The sequence below is a fragment of the Clytia hemisphaerica genome, unplaced genomic scaffold (assembly GCF_902728285.1).
Source record: "Clytia hemisphaerica strain Z4C2 unplaced genomic scaffold, Clytia hemisphaerica genome assembly, whole genome shotgun sequence".
Taxonomy (NCBI): domain Eukaryota; kingdom Metazoa; phylum Cnidaria; class Hydrozoa; order Leptothecata; family Clytiidae; genus Clytia; species Clytia hemisphaerica.
Genome location: NW_027103429.1, coordinates 105,050 through 130,445, shown reverse-complemented (window position 1 = coordinate 130,445; position 25,396 = coordinate 105,050). Strand labels below are relative to the sequence as shown.

At 34.3% G+C, this 25,396-nt stretch overlaps 1 long non-coding RNA gene across 2 annotated transcripts; it reads left to right on the top strand.

Annotated features, from left to right (window-relative positions):
- Positions 1–14,330: 14,330 nt before the first annotated feature.
- LOC136797946 (uncharacterized) lies at positions 14,331–24,751 on the top strand. Of its 2 annotated transcripts, none has more exons than XR_010845321.1 (4): positions 14,331–14,456; positions 19,167–19,271; positions 20,965–21,106; positions 24,621–24,751. It is a non-coding gene; the product is annotated as an uncharacterized lncRNA (long non-coding RNA). The 2 variants fall into 2 exon arrangements; XR_010845320.1 differs by lacking the exon at positions 14,331–14,456 and adding an exon at positions 18,874–18,946.
- The last annotated feature ends 645 nt before the right edge of the window (positions 24,752–25,396 follow it).

Below are 25,396 nucleotides of genomic sequence, written 5' to 3'. Positions count from 1 at the left end.
CTCATTTTTTAGGCATTGCTATTTTGTATCACTGTGCAAGAAATAAAATAAAACTAATGAGCCGATCCCGAGAAAAGCTTGTAACAGACGAGCGGACGGATGGACAACGGTAAAATTAAAGGATCTCCAGGTAGGTCCAAAAAATAACAAAACTGTAGGCTAGAAACTCTCAAGAAATGTCTAGAAATGAATTAAACTCCTGGAAAAGGTTTCTAGAAAAGCTAGAAAGTCAGAAAAACTCAAAAAAAAGAAAAAGTCCAAAACGGTTAGAAATGTATAGGAAAAGTTGATAGGATAAACCTTAAAAACTGAATAAAAAATATTTGGGGCAAAAATTTGCCAAAAAAAATGACAGAAATACTATTTTACCATTGCATGCGAAACGAGAATACTGTGTGCTCCATATCCATAGGATGAATATAAATACAATGACAATTAGAATGCAAGTAAAATCAAAATGATACCAAGCCACAAGCTTAATTTAAAACGATTTTTTAAAACAAAATCTCGAACTTTCAACTTAAAAATTTTCGAGTGTCAACGAACATCACTCATCAAAAGCTTTTTCTGTCATGAATCTAGTTTCAAAAAATCAAAACTAAAACTGGGTAATAAAAAGAATGCGTGAAATTAATTTGAAACCAATTATCTCAAAACCAATTAAATACGGTATTGATTGCGTTTATAAGAACGCTAAATAAAATGATATGGTCAAAAAAGACGTCATTTTTGAATCAACCTGTTGGGATGTTATTATATGTTATTATATCTACGAGAAATGAAGGCATTAACATCTATTTCATTGAAGAATTTCGCCCTGTGTGAAATTTAAAAGTTATTCTTATTTCAAATTAGATTTTTTCACAAAATTTTGACATTCAGTTTTGTAAAATACACATTAGTAGTGTATATTTTTTACTTTCACAAATAAAATTATGAAATTGATACAGCTCTTCGACTTTTTGTTGACATCGAGCACTCTTTACAACGGAAATAACTTGCTTTGTTTCTAAAATACACATTATTCAGTTGTACTGTTGTTCGAAGGCGGAAAAATGTTCTGAATGCACATTAAAATTTTCTTGAAAATCTTCTTGCGTGCTGAAATCTGAGAGAATACACCTTTTCGATGTTTTTCACACTTTTTTCTATTGTCTTTAGGCGAGACCAAATTGATTAGTTGCTTTACGGGCCCGACCGACCCTGAAATTCCAAAAATCGAAATAAAAATAAAATTCATTTTGGTAGTACATTTTTATTTGCATTGCTTTACAGACTCTCAAATTTTCAAAAAATTGGTAGTTTTTCAAAGGTTATAAGAACTTTATGTTCAACTTTTCATTTCATCCATGAATCCTACCTTTCTGTAACTTTTTATTTTCTATTTCGCATTTTTGTCAAGATGTTATACTTTTTACTTTTGCTTTTAAGGTGATTTTATAGGTGAAATTCTACTTTTATTTTCATTTTTTCGCCGACCGACCGACCTTCTTTTTTGGGCAGCTTGGCCCGTAAAACAACAATTTAAATTGGCCTCGCCTTAGATGCGAAAAAAGACTGGGACGGTTTTAGGTTGATAAAACGGACAATTGGGTGGCAATTGGCGGCTACGGTCGAAGAGGTGTATTCAAAATAACAGCTTTTCCTGACTGTCCGATGGCAAAGTATCTTTTCGCTACACCGGACATGTACACGGTGTCAGTCCGGTGTTGCGTACGGGTAATCTTGGACACCGGACTTTTATGATTAATTGGCGCAAAATTGTTACCCTTCTATACACAATCCCAAATTTCTCAACAATCAAAGAAGCTTTTTAAATTCTGTAAAATACCTTTTTTCAGAGAAGGATAGAGCTTTAAGAGTAATATAACCAATGAAGTATAAGCCCGAAGGGCTAGAAATCAATCTCTTTGGTAGGATTTGAAGCCAACAAATCCTACCAAAGTTGCGCGGCCTTGAGCGGCTCGCCTGGTTTTTACACAAATGACAGATTGAAACTAAAATTTGCCGCTAAATTTCGAAAAAAATATCAATCGTAAACAAAGGAATTGCTAGATTCAATCTGTCGTCAAAAATGCGGCGCATTTTTTAAGGCTTCACTTTTTCTTGCCTGAGAAAGGTTAGAGATTGAACTCTAGCCCTTCGGGCTTTAAACTCAATGAATATAACCTCATTAACACTCTTTTTTTTCTTTTTAGAAATCGAAACCAAGACGCCAAAAGTAATATTTCAAAATGTTCGGACTTGTTTTCAAGGAAAATCTAGGCTTATAAATTGGACTCTAGGGCATATTATTTGCTTTGATAAGTCTATCGGACTTGTAGAGGACATGCTTGGGGTTGATCAATGTCCATGTAACATCAGGAAACTTTGAATAAGGCTTAGTTTTTACCTTAAAAAATCAAATTTGTGATTTTCTTTGGGAATTTTAAATGACTTTTCGTAGGGGTATTTTACTAAAAGTTTTGTGCTCCAAATCAGTCCATGATAAAAATATTTGACAGACAACTGTGTGTGTTAATGTAATAAATGATTTCTTCTTGATTTATTTAGAAAGTATGGATAGTTTTAAGTTAACAACAATAGGAAAGGAAGAATTTCTTTCTCGCTTCATCTGCCTCTAAGTTTCTCCTGTTTGTGTCTTCTTGATACGATTGCAGCATGACAACAGGTGTAAATTCCTATCTTCTACACTTGCATATGGAGTATTCAGGAAGCAGCTGAACAGTCATACCAGACAGGGAGTCCAACCATCTAGCCATAAATTTGGGTACTGATAAATTTCGTATGAACGACCACACGAGCCTTCCTACAAAATAAAGAGAAAACTAACTCAACAAGTGATACTTTTATGGACCTACCTGGTTATGCATTTGACACACTTATCATTCAGAATACAAATAGTGACGATCTATTAAAATTAGTCGTTTATTTCTTATAAAAAACACGTTTAGAAACCATCTTTTATCTACGATGATACCCTACTTTCGTGCAAAAATCCAGAAAAAACAAATGATCCAATTTTTCATTAAGTCCAAAAAATCCGTTTTTAGCCGTTTTTTGGCCCAAATTTGCCCCAAAGCTTTTTTTTTCGAAAATCGGGCTCCGTCACATTCGAGGGTTTATAGTCATGCACCTTTGTGCCAGAAATCATAAAATTTGAATGAGCCAATCTTGAGAAGAGTTAATAACAACAAACGAACGAACAGACAACGGTTAATTTATAGGACCTTCACCGGAGTAAGTCCAAAAATAAATATTTTCATCAGTTCATTCCCCTTCACCGTTTTCATCAACCTTGAAAAGAACTAATAGTACTTTTAATCCAAATACGGATGTTTCAAATAATGCCTACCTTCAAATCCAGGATCAAGTCTTTCATTTCGTGAAACTTTTTCGTTGAGCTTAAGCTTCGGATGTCGTCGGTCGAACCAACCATCCCCGGATCAAAGACCTGAAGTAAAAACGAGAAAGAAAAGATATTGAAGGAACACAAAAAACAACTATCTATTACCATAAGCTAGATTATTGAGGCTCCTTTTTGATATGATTTTCCAACAGAAATTCTAAAAAATCATTGGGAAGAAGTAAGACTGTTTGAAGGGCTATCTTAGAGATTTGTAGTCACCAAACCCTGGTTCCATCCAAAAAGAAAACAATAAAAACAAGCGAGTCAAATTTCTCAAAAGCTTTTTGAAGTTTGAAAAGTAGATTGATTCACTTAACTTGAAAATTTTTGACAAAGCCTCCATCCATAATCAAAAAATCAAGAAGAGTGAAAAATCTCTACTTTGGCTATATCAGCCAATCAAAATGTGCTGCGAGAAAATCGTCAACTGATTGGCTTGTTTTTTGAGAAATGGAATGCGTCAATCACGAGGAAAATTTTGTGTGAGCCTATGTGTCTTCTATGGCTTGGCGCTAAATGGCATCGCTTTTATATCCTTTGAAGTAAATTTTCTTCTGAGAGAAAAAGGATTGAGCTTTCCATTCAAGGTCGTCTCTAATTCAGTGTGAACACGGAGACGTTAAAAAATCAAGGAACATTGGACACACGGTCATGTCCTCTGGATCTCTCTGGTTCCACGCTTTCCAAGGGAAGCCGGAGTGATGCTTAGGGATGTGCGCCATAATTCAGACGACAGATTGAATCTATCAATTTGTTTGTTTTTTGCCTTTTACATTTTCGAATTCTGGTAGTTCAGCAATATTGTATCGAAATGGTAAGCGTTCCCTTAAAAGGAGATGGATGAAAAATTCAAGATGCCGGCTAACAAAAAGGTCCTGTTCATATTGACTACTATGTGGCGTAAATTAACGGTTTATATCTTTGGAAATTCGACTCTTTTACCTCATTGTCAAAGACCTACGTTTTAGCCTAGCCTTGAATTCTTATAATAAGCACGAAAGGTCTCATTACAGCTACCGCATGGGAGAACACCTAGTGCACTAACCCCCACGATTATATCTTATTACCAATGTTTTCGGTTGTTGGTCTCGCAAATTAGAAATGCTTGGACGATCGGTTGATTCTTCAGCACTGTGTGTGTGAGATCGAGAAAGGGTCATTCTTTAATAATGGTTCATTGGTGTCACAAGCCCATCATTCCCCAGAATATGACCGTCGGAATAAATTCGCCCTTGAATGTGTAGAATATTGTTCATTAGGCTCGGATTGATTGTGAAAAGGGTTTCCCAATAGTTTCATCTTTGATGAAGTGTCGGGAGCTTTTTCTGAAACGAATAAAAGAATTTTTAATTAACAAATCACTAACGCTAAAACAAATCAAATTTAAATCTAAATTTAGCAAATCATACACCCCTATTTTATCCGAGTCTTTTTGGTAAACGTAAACGCTAAAAGAGTCCATTACGATTAGGCTTCTTTTTTTAGTGGCAGCAAAACACTGTACTGCAGCAAATTCCATCGACATAATTTTTTCCATTCTCATACACAATTCCCCCGCAAGGACTTCAAACACGATTGTACAAACCACAGATATCTTACTTAGAACACTAAACAGAGCTTCTCCGTCACTAGCTGAAGCAAAATAATCCATCATCTTTAAAGGGATAATCAGATGGTTTGAGATATTCGGCCTGCAGAAAGCTTGTGCGGGCTTGAGTAAAAGTATGTTTGGGTAACTTTTTCCCAATTTATCGAGATATGAAAATTTGAAATTTCTGAAAATGGGTTCTCACACGGTTCTTGTACGTTGAAATTCGATTGTTTTCTCACTAAAAGTCAAAAACTTCGACTTTGGTAAAAAGTGAAGCAAAAATATTCTGAGATTTTGCTCAGGACAATAGAAAGATTACACTAGCCAAATATCTTAAACCATCTGATTATCCCTTTAACAAGTAGTGCTTCAACTGTCGTTGCGTGGCTAATGACTTACCTGAAAAGCTGGGCAATAAGGTTGAGACAATCCTGTGATTCTATAAATCATCATCTGCCATCTTTGTTTGAATGCATGCTGTAAAGCGAAGAAAGAACTAAATCACATGCAATCCAAAACAGAGGTAAGCATACGTTAAATCAGTCTTTACTATTACAAAAACACCCCCTTCTCACAGACCCACTGGGAACCCATCCCACTGGAAAAATTGGCCAAAATATCGTCCCGGTGGGAAATTATACTCAATTTTTGTCCCCGCTGAAAGTAATTAATTAAACCAATCCTCACTGCAAAGATTTATGCTATTTTTCCCATCCAAATTGAATTTTCTGACTTTATTTGAATCCCCGGTCATAAAAAATAAGGAAATAACAATCCCCATCTCGTTTTGGTCCGTTATTTTTACCCCCACTGGCTGAAAAGATTCTACCGGATCTGTGAGAAGGGGATGTACAGAATTATAAATTTTCTGTACAAGTTCATTTATTTATTTAAGGATTAAAGCAGACGGGACAGAATGTCGATCATCAGCAGAAGTCTTTCGTAATCACTTTCAAACCCTCTATAATCGACATCCAGTCTTCAACTCAAACATCCTAGACTCTCTAGACCAGTGTCCGATTGATGATTCGTTGGGCTTCGTGCCATCTACTGGTGAAGTACACAACGCTATAAACCACCTCAAAAACAATGCTCCTGGTGAAACAGGAGTTACTGCTCAAATGCTCAAATCAATTGCTCAAGATAGTGTTTGTTTTGATTACTTATACCAAATTATCATTGTTATATGGATAAATGAAGCTCAATTGGATACCGGTCGTCTCGTAACATTACCAGAGAAAGGTAATCTTAGTAAACCTGGAAACTACAGAGGCATCATGCTGTTCGAGATTGCATATAAAATTACGGCCATCGTTATTAATAAGAGAATTCAACCGCTCATTGAACAGCTCTATCATGAAAATCAATGTGGTTTCAGAAGGGGTCGTGGCTGTACCGGCGCAGTTTTTACTGTAAAAATTTCTATCAAGAAACGTCGTGAGCATAACCTTGAAACATGGTTTTTATTTTTGGACCTGGATAAGGTTTTTGACAGGGTCCCTCGTCCACTTTTATGGTACATTTTAACCAAATTTGGTGTCACTAAGAAATTGATTGACGTCTTAAAATTGCTACATTAAAACTTCCAAATTACATTTGGTGTTAAATCTGTTACCCATATCATGCCTTGTACTATCGGTGTGAAGCTGTGAAGCAAGGTGATGTACGCGGGCCAGCTTATTTATCATTTTCATAGACGCTGTTATGATGACATGGAGGAAAATCCACAATCGCCCACTCTGTATCTTTAGAACAAAAAACGATTACAAACTCACAGGCAAACGATATAATTTTAAAGGAACTGACTTTGACGTTGATGACTCTGAGTATGCAGATGATACTGCAGTATGCGGCGTGCTTTGGCTGAAAGTGTGCCGAGGTTAGGTAGGATTTCACGTGACATTACAAAAGAATTTCAGCGCTTGACTAATAAGAAGTTTCGCAGGTTTTCAAAAACAATATCAGCAATATTTTTTGCAGTATTCACTTTTTTTTTTGCTTGGAAGAGCTCAAGGCACGACATCTAACCCTTCGGGCTTTAAATCTGTGACTGCAGTTCTGCTGTTCATCCCGAAGAGACATCGAATGCTATTCACCACTTTTGGTCGAACATTTTGACCGTTGGAATAAAGATTGTTGAAGATTATAATACGCCTGATAAACCATCAAAGAAATTCTTTTCGTTAGCAGACCTCTAAAAAACTACACTGATCCCAAATCTTTCGACAATACCAACCTTACGACCTTGGAAATCAAATTTTTCCCAATCACCGACAAATTCTGCTATTTAGGAACTTTCTTTTCAAGAAATTCTTAAGATGAATTTGATGTTAAGCATAGAATTCGTAAAGCAGGTAATGCTTTTGGTTCTTTGAGAAAAGCACTCCTTTCAATCCGCTCGATATTGCACCAGGCAAAGAGTTCTGCCTATCAATCGCTCATCTTCTGATTCTTCTACTGAAACGTGGTGTCTCACAGAGAAGCTTCTTACATCCCTTAGAAACTTTCACCACCATGTGTCGAGTAAACCGTACACAAGTATATACCCACAGGATTAGCACCGAAAGCCTTTTACAACGTTTATCTCTCAAAAAGATTGATAATTATGTCACCTCTCGCCAGCTTACTCGGCTTGGGAATGTTGCGCAAATGCCCTTTGATAGACTGCCACGCAAGCTTCTCTCGTCTTTTCTCTTTCGTAATCGTCGTCCAAAAGGAGCTTCAGAATTTACATATGACAGAGGCATTTAGAAAGCTTTAAGAAAAGTTAATGTTGATTGGTATGATATGGCACTGGATAGAATTATCTGGAATGGTGTGCTAAATGGTGTAATTGGTGTCTGATATGTTTAATATTTGAAATTGAAATTTTTAGCTACTATTTTATTTTTACCAACATTTCTAGCGAAGTGATTTCTAAAATATTCTAATATTTTTAGATCATTTTCTTGGCCAGTTCCCCTGATGGGATGGTTCATCTCTCTTTCCCATCAGCTCTTATAACTTCCTCTATCGCTTAGTCGCGAAATACTTAAGCGAGACACCTGATAAAAGTCTAGCCATAACAAGAAAAATAATGCGTCGATCACTAAATTCTTTATACCTGCTGTATTTCCGGCATGGGGGGGGGCCCTCATAAATAACCTAATGTGCGCGCTGCCCTTAAGGGTCATTTTTCCGTGCTTCTCAAAGTGCACTGCAAGGGTCAAAATGAGAAAAGATGAGAAAAAGTACACTCTGAGGGTGTAAAATATAGAAAATCTGGCCAAAATGCACCGTCAGTTTTTCGTCAAATTTGCTCAAAATTGGCTAAATCTTTTCTACACTATAAGGGTCCGATCCGAGGCATTATTTTGGGCCGCGCGCACGGTCGTTTTTTAAATTGAGTGCTCCCCTTCTCATCAGGGTAAAATCAAATCTATGTACCAATCGTTGAACTTACATTTCTCTTATACACGAATAGCGGATGTTAAGTACATTTGAAGACTGCCATTCGTTGAAAGCATCAGGTGCGCCATGGTCAATGTATAAATCAATATATAGTGAACGCGTCAATACTTTCCGTCCAAGGCTTCCCATTAGAATGCTTTACTGAAAAGTCTGAAATGAAAATAAATCAGTGTTTTTCTTTCCGTCGTATAGGCAACTATGATTCGCACAGTTTAACTATGTTGCCATAGACCATGTATCAAATCTTTGAAAATGCTTCTAAAGCTGGAATAATCTCAATTATATTCTGAGATCCCTAACGCAGAATGAATAGTTTTCACCCTTAAACATTCATTGTTGGATAAGTACTCCTACTCAAAATTTGTAAGGAGAAGAGGAAAGTAATTATATCTCAGTATGGAATGGTCAAGTAAAGTTTAATTTCAAGATCATTATCTAAGTAGTAGCAGTAGCTATTCCACCATCACCCGATCTACTTACATACAAGAAACATTCCTTAGCTTGTAAACATCTTAACAAAAACACCAGAACTGTTTTAACAAAAAAGACTTACTCAAAAACACTCATTTCATCTCTACTGTGAGTGGTTATATCTAGAGTACTTCTTGATACGAGCTTTAAATATACACGCCATCAGGTACCATTTGTGACTCTATTGTCACCATACGTATTCTTCTGAGTTTCGAATGAAAGATGAAATCTGAAGGTAAAAGAATGAGAATAAAAATATACTGAGTTTACAGGGTTACACTAAATCGGGATCAAGTCGTAGTTTAAAAGTAGCAGGTATATAGTATGTATGAGTTCAAAAATATTTACCTTTACCTATAGCTTTAAAACCCTCTTCTGTTTGACTATTCTGATGGAGAAAAATAAATTTTGCTGGAACTCCCTCATTTGATTTCGAGATGAACTTTTCATTATTGTCAAAAAGTTTTTTGACTTTTCGATATCATCTTTTATCAAAGCTTTTGAGATTTCAACGAATTCAAACTCTGTGTTGTGGTGACAGGCTGGCTATTGAATGATCATGGCTTTCAGATCCTTGTTTTGAATATTTTTTGACCAATTTACTTAACGTATGAAGTTAATGTCGAGGTTATGTTACGGTGATGCTAATATATCTTTCTCATCTTTTATACAGCGATTTTCGATTTAATTAAATATCTTGCTGACCAGAATAACGTCTAAAAAAATAAAAAAATTTCTTCTGCTTTCGTTTTTTTTGGAGACTGATCGTTTTTTTATTTGAATCTTTAGCGGAAAACATTTATCATTCTATAATCAATACTTTACACTTACACTTATATTTAACTGTTTTGAAGAAAGTGTGGAAGCAATGTTGTCGGACATTTCAGTCCTTTATGATAGATTCATCAGTTGCCATGAGACACATTTTGATAATGTTTTTGAAGTTAATTATTTTAGAGCTGCTTCAAATTATTGATTGATCAACATTCGTCAACTACTATTAGAAGTGTTTCCTTTGAGGGGGCTATGTGTCGTCACTTTGCAATGGAGCAGGATGGAAGTACAGGTTTAAGTGACTGATGTACTGTTCAATTTGTAGCGGAGTCTTGTGATTCGAATGTGAAAAACTTGTTTCATGACTTGCTGAAGCTTAAAGTTACTCAACTTTTAAAGTGTTGACTGACCTGAAGTGGTTTTTACTAAACCGACTTGATGATCCGGTATGTCGGAATAAAATCACTACTGGTTTGGAGTGCATAAGATATATTTTTCCTGAATTTTGAATTAAATTTTTTACTCTTCAAGAAAAAAATTAGTGACAAAATGTTCACGGAATTTGTATCATACATTTGTTATTCGTGGGTACTTTGATGATTATTTGAAATTCTAGCTCGATAAGTCAGTGACTGGATGAGATGGCTTCTAATGGTTCAAATAAAAGTGAACTCTGTTAGAGGTTTTTTTGGAATGGATATCCTTTTGTATCATCGAAAGCACGAGTCGAAGCTACTCTTTGGGACAATATTTTCCATGTCAACGGTTAACCGAAAAATATGTCATTAGACTTGTTCGTTGTATCTTAGTTTTCCATTCCAACTCATAGGTTGATAGGATTTCCAAGGTTTTTATCAACATTGAACATTGGTCCAGAGACAAAGAAACAAAAAAAATATCAAATTTGTAGAAAACACATGATCAAAGTAAAAGTAGCTTTGTTGCTCTTATTTTCTCTAAGTCATAAAGACAGCAGACTGAGAGAAGTTTACGATGGTATAAAACTGGCTAGTAATCGCATTGTTGATATAACAGTGTTGCATTCACTTCGAATCGAATTATAATTAGGATGTCTCATTAGAAATGACTTGGGTTTCATATCAAAACTCCGCAAGAAGGTTGAATCACATTGTCCAGATCTCAAATTTTCTAAATTTAACATTTCAAATGAAATGTTCAAAGCTCTTTAAACTTTCAACTAGTTTTCATGAAACTATTTTTTCAAAGAACTAGTTAAAAGTTTGAAAAAGCTTTGAACAATTCAAATAAAGCTGAAATGTTAAATTTAGAAAATTTGAGATCTGGACAATGTGATTCAACATTCTTGCGGAGTTTTGATATGAAGCCCAATTCATTTCTAATGAGACATCTTAATTAAGATTTGATTTGAAGTGAGTGAAATACATAAAACTGTTATATTAACAAAGTGATTGCTAGCCAGTTTTATACCATCGTAAACTTCTCTCAGTCTGCTGTCTTTATGACTTAGAGAAAATAAGAATAACAAAGCTACTTTGACTTTGTTCATGACTAAGTTTTCTACAAAGTTGAAATTTTTAAATCTTTATCTCTGGACGAATGTTCAATGTTGATAAAAACCATGGAGATCCTATGAGTTGGATGGAAAACTTAGATACAACGAACAAGTCTAAGAACATATTTTTCGGTTAACCGTTGACATGGAAAATATTGTCCCAAAGAGTAACTTCGACTCGTGCTTTCGATGATACAAAAGGATATCCATTCCAAAAAAACCTGTTCCAGTGTTAACTTCCATTATTTGAACCATTAGAAGCCATTGCATCCAACCACAGACTTATCGAGCTAGAATTTCAAATAACCATCAAAATACCCACGAATTAGAAATATATGATACAAATTCAGTGAAAATGATGTCACTGATTTTTTTCTTGAAGAGTAAAAAATTTAATTCAAATTCAGGAAAATTAATCTTCTGCACTTCAAACCAGTAGGGAAATACTGCGATTTCACTTCGAGATACTGGATCAACAAGTCAGTTTTATGAAAACCACTTTAAGTCAGTCAACACTTTAAAAGTTGAGTAACTTTGAGCTCAGCAAGCCATCAAACAAGTTTTTCACATTCAAATCACAAGACTCCGCTACAAATTGAACAGTACACCAGTCACACTTAAACCTGTACTTCCATCCTGCTCCATTGAAAAGTTACGACACATAGCCATCTCAAAGGTAACACTTCTAATAGTAGTTGACGAATGTTTATCAATCAATAATTTGAAGCAGCATTAAATAACTTCAAAAACATTATCAAAATGCGTCTCATGACAACTGATGAATCTATCATAAATGACTGAAATGTCCGACAACATTGCTTCCACACTTTCTTCAAAACAGTCAAATAGGTAACTATGAGTGTAAAGTATTAATGAAAGAATTATAAATTTTGTCAGCTAGAGATTTAGTAAAAAACGATCTGTCTCCTAGCAAAAAAACGAAAGCAGAAGAAAAATTCCTTTTTTTAGACGTTATTCTGTTCAGCAAGATATTAAATTAAATCTAAAATCGCTGTATAAAAGATGAGAAAGATATATTAGCACCACTGTAGCATAACCTCGACATTAATTTCATACGTTAAGTAAATTGGTCAAAAAATATTCAAAACAAGGATCTAAAAGCCATACTTATTTCAATAGCCAGCCCAACACGGAGTTTGAATTCGTTGAAATCTCAACAAGCTTTGACAAGGATGATATCAAAAAGTCAAAAAACTTTTTGACAATAATGAAAAGTTCATCTCGAAATCAAGACACACGCAAGAAAATAAAGCCATAACCAAGTCCAGTCAAAGCAAAGTCTACTAAATCAAGCCTTCATTTAGAAACTGTTTAAAGCAAAAGTAGCAAAAAATGCAGAAACCGGATGACTAGCCTTTATTCTTCCAGTGACAAAACATCAATTTACAATACAGGGTGTCCCTAATTAAAGTATAGAGTCGAAACACAACTATGAGTAGAAAGTTTTATGTGCGTGTTCACAAAATTGTATTTTAAGCTCTCCCTCTTTTTTCTTTGTCATTACGATTAATTTATACGTTGTAACTATACCTTTTGTAATAAGCCTGTGTGATGGAGAACGTTCTTATATTTTAGCGATAACACACACAAACTTTTCTACTCAATTGCATGTTCATACTCGATACTTTAATTAGGGACACCCTGTATAACCTGTCGAGAAAGCAGATACAAAACAATGCTTAATAGAGCACTTCATAAACCTATTTCATAAAATCAAATCAATCGCAATCAGTTCATCTACCACACATCAAACAATAATGATTCTGCTGATAATACCATTCAAAGCTGACATCTCCTCTCAAAGAACTATCCCAAAGGATTTCCTAAAACCAGACGATTGTTTCATAGCTCATTAAACAATAATCGATTACAATAATTGGTGAACAGGGACAAAAACAAATCAATTATAAACATTTTGAAACAAAATCCCTTCTCGAAAGTTAAACAAAAAACACATCATAATCTTTTTCTTCTCAAACCTCCAAACAAAAATACTTCACGACGAACTGAAGTCACCATTTCTAAGAGGGAACATCTTGCGCAACGTATCATCGTATTTATCCTTTATCAAACCTTTTCAAATCTTAAAAGCAAGAATGAAGCAGCAAAGCGATAATTGGCAACTATAAAAACTATAATAACAAGGGTCATTCCACGAAACACTGAAAATGCAGAAATGCCTCATTTACGCAAAAAAAAACAATATGGAACTGCTAACTACCAAAGCTTTCTGCGCTGTTTTAACAAAATCCTCTACTTTTATGATATAATGACAGTGACAAAACCTTTTTCTGATCTGATTTGAGAAAGATAATAAAGGTAATAAAGTTAAAGGCAAATAGAAAACAACTTGAAAAAAGTAGAAAGTTAATTTTCAAACGATGAAAAGTGCAAATGCCGATTAGACTTGGATTTCTTTTCAAATTGGAGAATTCTCGTTTTTAGACAGAACATGGTTTCTAAAAGAGGTGAATTATTATTTGAAGAAAACTTTAAACTTCCCTTTAAAATTTTACAACTCTTCAAAACTTTCTAAATCCAGACGAAAAGATTAAAACAAGAGAAAATTCATACCGAAACATACAGCAGCTTTCTTTTCGTTGGTCTTTGTTGAAATCTGTGCAATGAATGTCAAAAATTCAGTTTAAAAAGTCAATTTCCTTGTTAAGTGTCCCACGAACCACCATACCTCCAGCGCGACGAGATGCAAATAACTCCTTTGAATGGCACGCCGTCCCTTTTAAGGGAGTTCGGACTGTTGATTCTGATTGGTTTAAAATAAATACATCTAGTGTAACGAGAAATACCATAGAAACAGACTTTTTACGCATCTGTTGAAATTAATGCATCTTTTGAACCGAGCTGAATGAAAGCCGCGCGAGCGTCAGCGATCAAACTAACTTCCGTAGATGCTACTTTCTCGGTTTCGCAGATTGGAAAGTTTGTTTAAATGGCTTGTTTCTATGGTTTTTAATGTTTTACTGGATGCAATCCTGACCAATCAAAATCAAGGGAGTGATCTTCCATAAAAGCCGCGGCGAGACACTTTTGAAAGTCATTTGCTTCTCGTCGCCCTGAAGGTATGGTGGTTCGTGGGGAACTTTACATGGGAATGGACTTTTTAAACTGCATATTTGAAAACTTTGAATTGAACAGAAAGAAAGAAACGATGCAAAGACAACTAAAGCTGATGCTGGTTTATTTTGGTATGAATTTGTTTTTCTTTTCTGATTCTGTCTGAGTTTAGGATTCCTTTCCATATTAATAGTTTAGGTTTGAAGGGTTAATTATACAGATATGAGACTAGTTTTCTCTGAGAAAGGTAGTTTCTTAGAAGCTAAAAAATCAAATTTGAAGATTTCAATCTTTTTGAAAATTTTATCTATGGTTCGTTTGAAAACATAGCAGGCAGTGAAAATAGACCTTTTTTCAAAGAGGCCACCCTGTTGAATAATTATGTAGTCCAGCAGAAAAACAATGATAAAATCATGCATAATTATTACAATATGCATGATACAGTAATTATGCATGGCTCTATCATTGTTTTTATGGCTGAACTACATATTTATTCAACAGGACGTCCTCTTTGAAAAAAGGTCTATTTCAAGTACTCAATTTTGAATTCAGTTTTAAAACTCAATATATAAAAAAAATTTACATGTGTCAGCAAAATGCCAAGAATATGTAAGAAGTTGGGCAGAATTCAAATTTTCCTAGCTTTATGATAAGTAAGGGGTCTTTAGACAAATTTCAAGGCCTCTTATATGTATTGATTGCTGTAAGTGGTTCCCAAGCTGATGGAAACTCAATTTCTAATCAGAAAAACGGCCAGTGGCAGAAGTGCTTGGAATTTTGCCCGGCAGGGACTGTCTCTAGTCATCTCATGTGTGAGAAGTCGTGTCTTTCTCAGATTGAATAAAGAATTCGAGTATTTTTGAATGATCCTTTTTTGAGAACCCTTGATTATTTAAGTCAATTCAGTGTTGATTGTTAAAATGTGGAAATTCAGTGTCTTGGAAAAGTAGCAGAGAGTAATTAGAAAGTTATGTTCATGTTCTACAAAATAAAGTTTCCCCAGCAATAAATCAAAAAGGCAAGTTTACTTTAATTAGTGATTAGTTAGTGCTTCAATGGCTTTAACACTTTTGATGCTTTCTCTTTTACAAAATTTATTAGCTCTTATCTGTTTCATTTTAAGCCCTAATCAGATAGGTGACTTGACAATTTTCTAATTAGAGTAAAAAGGGCAAAGTGGACTTTTGAATTCTTTCAATTTATTTTGGTAGCCTATGGTAGCCCAAGTATAGCCCTGACATAGCCCTAGGTTTTTAGCTTGGCTTTGTTTATATAGCCCTGTAGCCCTGAATTTTGGACATGTCAAAAGTGGTATCTTTCTTTGAAAATGAATTGAATCACAATATTCTTATGGACTTTATACCAAAGTTTTCTTAATGCAGCATTGAATTTTTTGAATAGAGTGTCTTCATATTTCTATCAAGCAATATTGTGTTATTGTTGCAATGGATTATTGATGCACACTTTGAAATTTAAAAGATTATCACTTTTTCAGCACTCATCTACTTTGGATTCATAATTTGTTAAGAACTCTGAGAAATTCCCAAATTTCTTTGCAAAGAGCATCAAAAATTTAACCCTGATTTGATTTAATTTCAGCCCAACTCCAACTACATAGTTTTTAAACTTAAAAGTTTGGAAAAATTCTAAACCAAAACCAAAGACAAAGTTTAAGAATTTGAAATGATGCTTAGACAAGGCTGGCAGAGGCAAATTGGTTTCTTTCAATATTAGTGAGACTTTGATATTTACTTTTTAATTTTAAAGTTAAGATTGCTTAGTTTTTTTACTGTATATTTTACACTCAAGTGTAACTCAACAAAGTTAAGCATTCGTATTTTAGGCAAGTTTCCAACTAAGATAAATTTAAATTTTTGGGATCAATTCTAAATTTTATGAAATACCTCTTTGGAAAAATTAAATTTCGATAAGCATTTTATGAAGCATTTGAATTTTAGGCAAGTTTTCAACTTAGATTTTTGATTCAAAGTATTTGGGCCAATTTTAAATTTCATGAAAGACCTATTTAGAAAAAATATGTTTAGATTTACTTGAATGGTATTTACAGCTTGAAACCGTTACAATTTTGAATTGGAAGCACGTAAAGAAAACTACTTTAATCTAAATTAATTTAATCAAAAATCTACAAGAAAGAGAAAGAGCGAGAGTTACAAAGGATCCTATGGCTGAATATCTGTGAAATTTAGGGCATTTGTATGTGTTCACTTTGATAAAAAGATCATCAAATCCTAAAATTTTCAATTCTACCTTTTCGAGAAGCAAAAAAATCTCAGAGAAATTTTATCAAATGTCCCAAAAAAACATCTTCCTTAAAAACATCATATTCAAAACACAAAAATAATTTTTCTTGAAAGAGATTGCAGAGAGATTGAATTGAAAATTAAAACAATGATTTTTGAACATTTTTATCATGCTATTTTCCTTAGAAAATACAAGAAAATCGTTCTTTGTAAATGACAGCATGTTCTTTAAAAAATATATTTTGATGATTTCAACCTAACGAAATACAGAGTTTTCCCTTACAAATACAGAGTTTTCCTTACAAATACAGTTTTTCCCTACAAATACAGAGTTTTTCCTTACAAATACAAAATACAGAGTTTTCCCTTGCAAATACAGAGTTTTCCCTTGCAAATAATACAGAGTTTTCCCTTGCAAATAATACAGAGTTTTCCCTTGCAAATACAGAGTTTTCCCTTGCAAATACAAGAAATTTTTATAATGGAAAACATTATTTTTCTTGTAAAAGATAGTAAGATTAAGTGTTTATTCTCCTTGACAAAATACAAGGCAGCCTTTACAAAGCAGAACAAGACTCAACTTGACAAAGACTACATTAAAATTTGCCTTGAGCAATACAGGAATAATTTCCTCATGAAAACAGCATATCATTTTTCCTTTTTTTGAAAATACTAGAAACTTTTTTTTTGTGTAACATTAAAGATATCATCATTTTCCATACGAAAAGTGGAAACAATATATTGAAATAAATTAAAATTTGCCTTGATAAAAACCATGATGATTCTTCTTGAGAAATACAAAGTAGTTTTCCCGGAAAGTTTTTTGATTTTCTTTCAGAAAACATGGATTAATTTCCTTGATTTTACTTGAAAATGATACAGAAACAGCAATGTCTAACATTAAGTTTCTTTTCTTTGAGGATACAATTTTCCTCGAAAATATGCATTGATTTGCTTTGAAAAATACAAATTGCTTTACTTAAGATTACAGGATTTCTTTTCCTCTAAAAATACGATTTTAACTGAGAATGACAATGAAATTATCCTGCTGTCTTTTTAAAATACAAATATACGCATGAGATAACAGGAAAGCTGAAAGTAATAACATAGAATAGAAATGTGCCTGGACGCACATGGATGACTTCCCTAGAAATTAAAAAAGAACTATAGTTGAAGGATACATTGATTTTACTGAAAAATATTGAGAAAAAACATCTTCCTTGAGTATAGTCTTTCCAAACAATAAATATTCTAATTTTATTTTCCTTGGAAAATACGCATTTTTCTTGAGAAACAATTTTCCTTGTAGAATACGCAATGTCTAATTGAGACTAAAATCATTTTCTTTGAAAATTTGCATTGATTTACCTTGAGAATACAGAAATTATTTGACTTTCAAAAGTGCAATAATTTTCTTTTAGAAGGAAGGCAAAACTTTCCTTAAAATATATGCAGGGAAGATTTTCCTTGAAAGAATACGTTATTTTCCTTGGGGATACAGGAATAGGAACGAGTGAACTCCATTATACTTTGAGTATTCTCAACGATATTAAGTTTCCCATTTTATATGTAATTATTTGAAAACTATTCAAATTGTTATCATTCAGATGGAAAGCCATAGATAAAAAATTTTGTAATCTGAGATGTCAATGTGGAAAGTGACGTATAATATTCAAAAAGACAGTTAATTCATAACAACACAAATTATAATGTTTTTTTTCTTTTTTAAAATTGATCCAAAGAATCTAAGTCAAAAATTTAAGTTGAAAACTTGCTTAAAATTCGAATGCTTCATAAAATGCTTGTTGAGAGACACTTGGGTATAAAATATACAGTAAAAACTAAACAATGTTAGCTCTAAAACACCTTCAAATTAATTCTTTCAATTAGACAAAAGTAAATATCAAAATCTCACTAAAATTTGAATTGAAAGAAACAAACTTTAAAGGAATCAAATTAGGGTTTAATTTGTAAGGTTCTTGGCAAAGAATTTTGGGAATTTCTCAGATTTCTTAACAAATTATTCAAAAGTAGATGAGCGGTGAAAAAGTGAATAATCTTCAATTAATAAGTGTACATAATAAATTGCATCCAGAGCAATAATCAACACAAAATTGCTTGGTGGAGCTCATAATGAAAAAACTCTCTTCATAGAATTTAATGCTACATTGGGAAAGCCTTGGTATATAATATACACTCTATAAGAATATTGCCATTCCATTCATTTTCAAAGAAATTTCTGAAGTTACCACTTCAAATCTAACTTTGCCCTTTTTACTCTTGTTTAAGAAAACAGTCTACTGTATCTAACATAGAATGACATCGATGGAACACATTCATTAATTTCTTGAAAAAAGGAGGTAAAAACATCCAAAGTGTTAAAGCCCTAACTAACGGCTAGTTGATTTGTAGTTGGTTAGTTAGTGGATTTTAATGGCATTTTACTGGACAGAATTATTTTGTATTTACAAAAGTTCTTATTTGTTATCATTTGTTTTTATTTACAATAACCATGTGGTTGAATGAATTTTGATCGCGGTTAAATGAATTTATTTAGTAATAACTATCTCCAATTTTTAGACAACCACCTTAACTGCACAGCTGAATCATGGTAATCAAGAACTATCAAGAACTACTGAGCAGTGGAGCTGATTCTGGTATTCAACCAACCCAGCGAACCACCAAGTAAGTCATTGTATTTCTTTGATAATTATGGTAGCATGCTTGGTTTCACCTAGGGACACAACACAACACAACACAACGACACAACGATTTATTCAAAAATATATTTTTAATGCACTCAGTGATCACAAAACATAAGGTCTTCTACTTTTCTCACAATCACATCTCAAAGATCACAAAAATTCAATTTTTGCAGCTTATTAATATGCACACATTTCTTTCCAGGACGCTTAGGTAAATTAAGTTTAACTTTCAAATTGTTTTAAAAATGTTGATGACATCAGCAGAAATTGCAAAAATTTGATTTTCTGCCATTTAGGACGATTGGTTGAAACACGGGACTGTTGATATCATAAAGATAAGTTAAAAAGGGCGCACTATGAAGTTATCGTGACATGACAGACAGACAGAAATTATGATTGATAAAATTGGTGGAGTTATCAAAACAAATTTGTTGTCAAAGAGATTTAACAGTAGGTGAAAATACAGGCCAGATATCAGCAGTCCCGTGTTTCAACCAATCGTTCCAAGTTAGAGCAGTTGACGGTAGCTTTTTTATACTGAAAAAGGCTTGCTCATCTCACCCATAAAAAATATTGCCTCACATTGAAATTGTTTGTTGTACTGTAATTTGGTAAACACGTGTTAAGCTTTCTCTCAATGTTTTTTCTTCTTTCTGAAATATCTGGATTATGCATTCTTAAAATAATTGAATCCAACCAAAACAATAACAAATAAAGCTACCAGGTCAAGGATTCAAGTGATCACTTTTGTTTACATTGATGAATTGACTATGTAGACATTTTTAAGGACATGACGTCATGCTAAATAATAAAAGCCTAAGCATCACAGCAACAAAAAACAAAGGCATATTAAGTAACACATATACTATATATATTTCATTATTGTTTCCAGACGGTACTAATGTGAACGTTCAATTGTGATTGAAGTAATCAATAATGATCGATAATAATCGAAGGTGGTCAGTGATTTTATCAGTGATCAAATACTCACTTGACTCCAGATTATGGCATTATCTTCGACCATTTTCGATTTCATCAAGCATCTCGATTATTTTTCGATTACCTTCAATCATATTGAATACCTTCTATTGTATTGAGTACTTTCCAGCCTTTGATTTTATCAAATATGTTTCCAGTAGCAGCGCGTCAAAATGAAACCAAGTTTACTTTGGCCAATTAAAACATGCAATTCACGCGCAAAAACCACTTTCGTTTTCTGTGACCAATTAGAATGTGCGATATGAGTTACTTGGGGAAACTGATAAACTAGAACCACCAAATACAAGCAACCTTGGTAAACAAACCCAATGCCTAACTGCTTGCGCCAACGAGACACAGCAGAAAGCTGTCATTCACAAATACTTATAGCGTGTAATTTACAGACTATTAAGAAAGCTCCCAAGCCTACCAGTACCCCTACAAGGATCCCTCACAGGGTACGGATGTCCCTAACTGATAGAAACCCAACCCCCGTCTAGGTCCGCAGATTGAAAAATTTCACTTGCATCCTGGTGGATGATATCGTCTGCCAACCGTCTGGATTACTACTTCGATAATCAAATTTATCGATTAGTACCGTCTGGTTGTTTTGATCCTAGAGTCAGTGGAGCTTTCTAGGGTTACACTTAATTTGCAAAACAATTATTCGATAGAGTCAATTTTCTTCTTTCCAGATGGGAATTGATGAAACTAACGAAAACTGAAATCCTACTGTAAACACTGTCTATGCCCTTTTGCTTTTGCACTTTGGATGGAATTTGGAGACAATTCAGACATGATGATGGAATGGGGAGACAGTGACAGTGTTATCAAAAGGTTAGTTTGCAAACTTTCACCATGCATTGTATATCTAAAATTATCTAAGAGTCAGAAAGTATGAAAATAACCTACCAAATAATGGAACTCCAAACAGTTTTCCCTCACATTATTTTTTTGTGCATGTGCGCATATACATTCTGATAAATAACGAGATTGCTCACGGGAATTTCTAACCCGCGCGAGCAAACCCGCACCTGTCAATCATTTTTATCTGCTTTTCTTTTCACTTGTGGTTTCGAAAAAAGAGTTTGTAAGATAATAAAAAAAAGACGAAAGTCGATTTTTATGTATTTTTTTTTAGTTTAAAGTTTTGAAAATACTGGATTTTCAAGAGAAGGGAAACTCTTGACTCTTGACTCTCCACCCGCTAACCAACCTGATCAGTTTTGAAATACTGTACTTGAGCCAAACTGCACTGAGGTGATTGACACTACTTATAAAATTTTTGTTTCTTAAAAATATAACCGGAATTTCCAAAAATATCAATAAGAGCTCATAAAACCAGAAAAAGGTTGGTCAATGCCGACAAATTAACACAAACTTCAACGCACCGTATAGGATTCGAACTCTCAAAAATAATGTTCCCTTACTAGACAGCTCAACGCCTCATCCACTCGGCCACTCAAGATGATATATCTTGCTGGCAATGATTAAATATTTTATATCTTTATTTGCCATGACCTGTATAATTTTTTTTTGCCTCGTGCCCTGTCAAGGTATTAACTTCTTAAACAAATGTTTTTAAGATCATTTCCAACATGCGGGAACCGATCACTCATCGAGATTTTCAGGACTCTTTAGTCTTTAGTGGGACTGCAGCAAACGGGTTTTAAACCCTGCTAGTGCCTGTAAAATAATTTCCATCTGGGGGGTTAGGACACTCACCAATCTCCTTGAATTCTCAAAAGACTGAAGAGAGGAGCTTTTTCTTGTATACAGTACCCATATACGGCAGACAGAATTCACAGAGCGTACACGCGCGGGCGGAATGCGGGTCAAAAAATTCCCGTGAGCAATCTCGTTATTTATCAAAAAGTGCGCATATCTTGGGCTACCATCTTATAAAATTTTTTTTTCTTGCGCCGCCACAATGTTGAAAAACTTTGTTAAAGGAATTTTTATTACGCACGTGCGTGCAGCATCACGCGACTAATTTTGATTATTTTGGCTGATTTTCACAACCAACGAGTTTCTCTATTTGTTTTTGTTAAAGATTTGTGCCATCCCCTGTTTACTTTGCATGATAAGATAGAATCACGAGACTGGAATCCATACAAAACAGAACTGAAGTAATTTGGAAAAGAGATTATCTAAGTTAGGAAGAGATGGCGGCGCAAAGTCTCGCAAGTCTGTTTCCATCGATTGCGCGAGCGTGTACGATACGCCAAAGTTTCCTTAAATAGCACATTGACATCACAAATTAAATTTCCTCGTACACAAAATGCGTACGCTTTTGTGCTCTTTTCTACGCTGAAAATTTTCAACTTTTTTGAGCGTACAGGAGCAGTGCACATCCCAATCGATAATTTTTCAACCAATCAAGAAAGAGAAAAACTGCTGAGTAAACAAAAAATTTCTTGATGGAAATGTAGCATTGATCGCGCGGAGTGTGCGGGCGATTCTATGTTAGGTGTCAGGAAAATTGCCCCCGAGAAAACTACCCCCCGGAAAACTGCCCCCCGGAAAATTGCCCCCCGGAAAACGGCCCCCCGGAAAATTGCCCCCTAGGAAAATTGCCCCCCAGAAAATTGCCCCCCAGAAAATTGCCCCCTAGGAAAATTGCCCCCCGGAAAATTGCCCCCTATTTTTCCATTTTTCGAAACTAAATCTAACTCAATTTTGGGAGATTTTGGATTACGCAATTTTACGTGATCGCGTCTTAACGGATTAAGAGATCTAGAATATTTTGGGGCTATATTTTGGTCCAACGGTTGCAGGTTGCAGCCGTAATTTTCATTAAGTTGACGCTTTTTATAAGGAATAATGTGGTTTAACCATGGAATACAGAGAAAGCGTTTTCTCTGTTTAGCGATAGTCAATTTCAATGTGTTTTATACTGTATTTCTTTCGCTATTCAAGTATTTTCTTTATGGTTTTACAAAATTTCTTGGTCATATGGAATGGATAACTTCATTCTTACTATATTCCTCACGCTGACCATTGATCTGCTTTGCATGTTTTAATTTTTTTTATTAGGACCCAGTTAAGAACATTCAGACTGAAATTTGGCAAAAATTTAAGAGTATCGTAATAACATACCCGGCCTGAGAATCGAATAGTTTGACGAAATTTGCTTGATCATCAATCATGAATTATCATCAAATGAATTAAGATTCTAAATTCTTAATTCTTAAAGAAAAAAGACGCCTCAAAAACGACTTTTACAAGTTTTGTATGAGGTGGAGAAAGATAGTCGAGTAATAAAATCACTTTCAAAAAAATCTTTCCCCATTTCTTAACCCTAAGCGCCCTATCCGTGCTATCTTAAGCTAAGGGAACTAATTTTTACTAACTCGCCAAAATAAGTTCCCACCAAAATTAAAATTTCAGTTTTCTTGGCTAAATAACCCCTGAAATTCAACAAAGTTGCTCAAAATAAGATGAAATAGAACAGATTTGCGCTGTCATTCGCTAAAATTAATTCCAACCGCAGTTAAAAAATTAATTACAGTATTCCCCAAAAAAAGTTCCCACCAAAATAATCTATTTTTCGAAAATTTTCTACCCAGGACATTGTTGATCCAACCCCTCCTCCGCTTATCAATTTTTCGGAGTCTGAAACTTCTTATTTGTACGGATTATGCTGTTTTAGCTGACCCCCGTTTACTAGGTACCCTAAGAGTAATTCAAAACTACTTAATTTTACAGCTACAATGGCCATTTGAAGTTTCATTGGATTTTATAAAAAAGTGGAAGAAAAGAGGGCAATTTTCCGGGGGGCAATTTTCCTAGGGGGCAATTTTCTGGGGGGCAATTTTCTGGGGGCAATTTTCTTAGGGGGCAATTTTCCTAGGGGGCAATTTTCTCGGGGGCAATTTTCCGGGGGCAGTTTTCCGGGGGGCAATTTTCTCGGGGGCAATTTTCCTAGATTCCTATGTTAACAATTTTGGCCTAGCGTGCACTCTCGCACGATCGATGTAAAAAGGCCTATAAGCACACTTTCTCCGGTCTATTTTAATATTTTTAGATTTTTTCTTTCAAGAGAAGAATCATTTAAAGATTTATTTGTTTACAGTCAGTTTTTTTCAATATCAAAGTACCATGGTTTTAATACTTAATGGTCACTATTTAGAAAATAGATTGGTTGTTTTAGTTACTCTAAGATAACAGCCAATCATTAACGCGTCTAAAGAAGCGCAATAAAACGCTTCTAGAAAACCAATCGCGTTAGTGCGTTTTTTTTGGCAGCATACAGCTAATCATTAATGCGAATCTCGGCCAATCATAATAGGCTAATTTGCAAATATCATTTTTCGTGAGTGCAATTCTAATTTCTTTTTTTTTTCATCAGGACGACGTGTGAAAGCACGCGATGATGGAAGTTATGACGGAAGGCTTTTTGGATTCAAGTAAAGGAGTAGATGAAAAGTAGAGAAGCTGTTGTTATCGTTAAAGATTTGCTGCAGAAAGTTTGGTTTTGATCGAGGTACCTTTTATTTTACTATTTTATTCTGCCTTAAGGTTTAAAATCTCCCCTTCTAAATATAGTTGTAAGCAAAAATTTAGAGGCAAATTTCTGCCTTTGTGGTTTTTTATTCCGGCTGAAAGCGTGGGGTGAGTCATTAAAGAATTGACGCACTAGATCGGGAAATATTGTATTGTATTAGAATTAGAATTTATGTCTCATTTATCTTAAAAACTTTACCAGGACGTTGGCATCACACATATCTAAAAGAGAACTCTACTAGAAAAGAATTTATTCAGCTAATGACACCTGAAGCGGGCTGTAAACATATTTTCAAATATTAATTTAGAAGGTGATTCGTTGTAACCAATTTTTCGGTTTAACAAATTAGTATTTTATAGCCAACTATTGTTAATATTTACAATATATTTGACCACAAACACTTAATTTTCACCGGAACATCTCTATTCGTATTTCTAAGGGAAACACGTTTCACGTCTTTGAAATTTATCTTTGAAGATTAGGTCTCGGATCGTTCATAAACTCTTTCAGTCCTTCATTTTCATGTTTTTGACAAATCTTATTTTGACTCTGATCCTAAAACAAGCTCTAAAATCATATACAGAGTAGTACTCTTGTCTCCCGAATAGACGTCCCCCCTG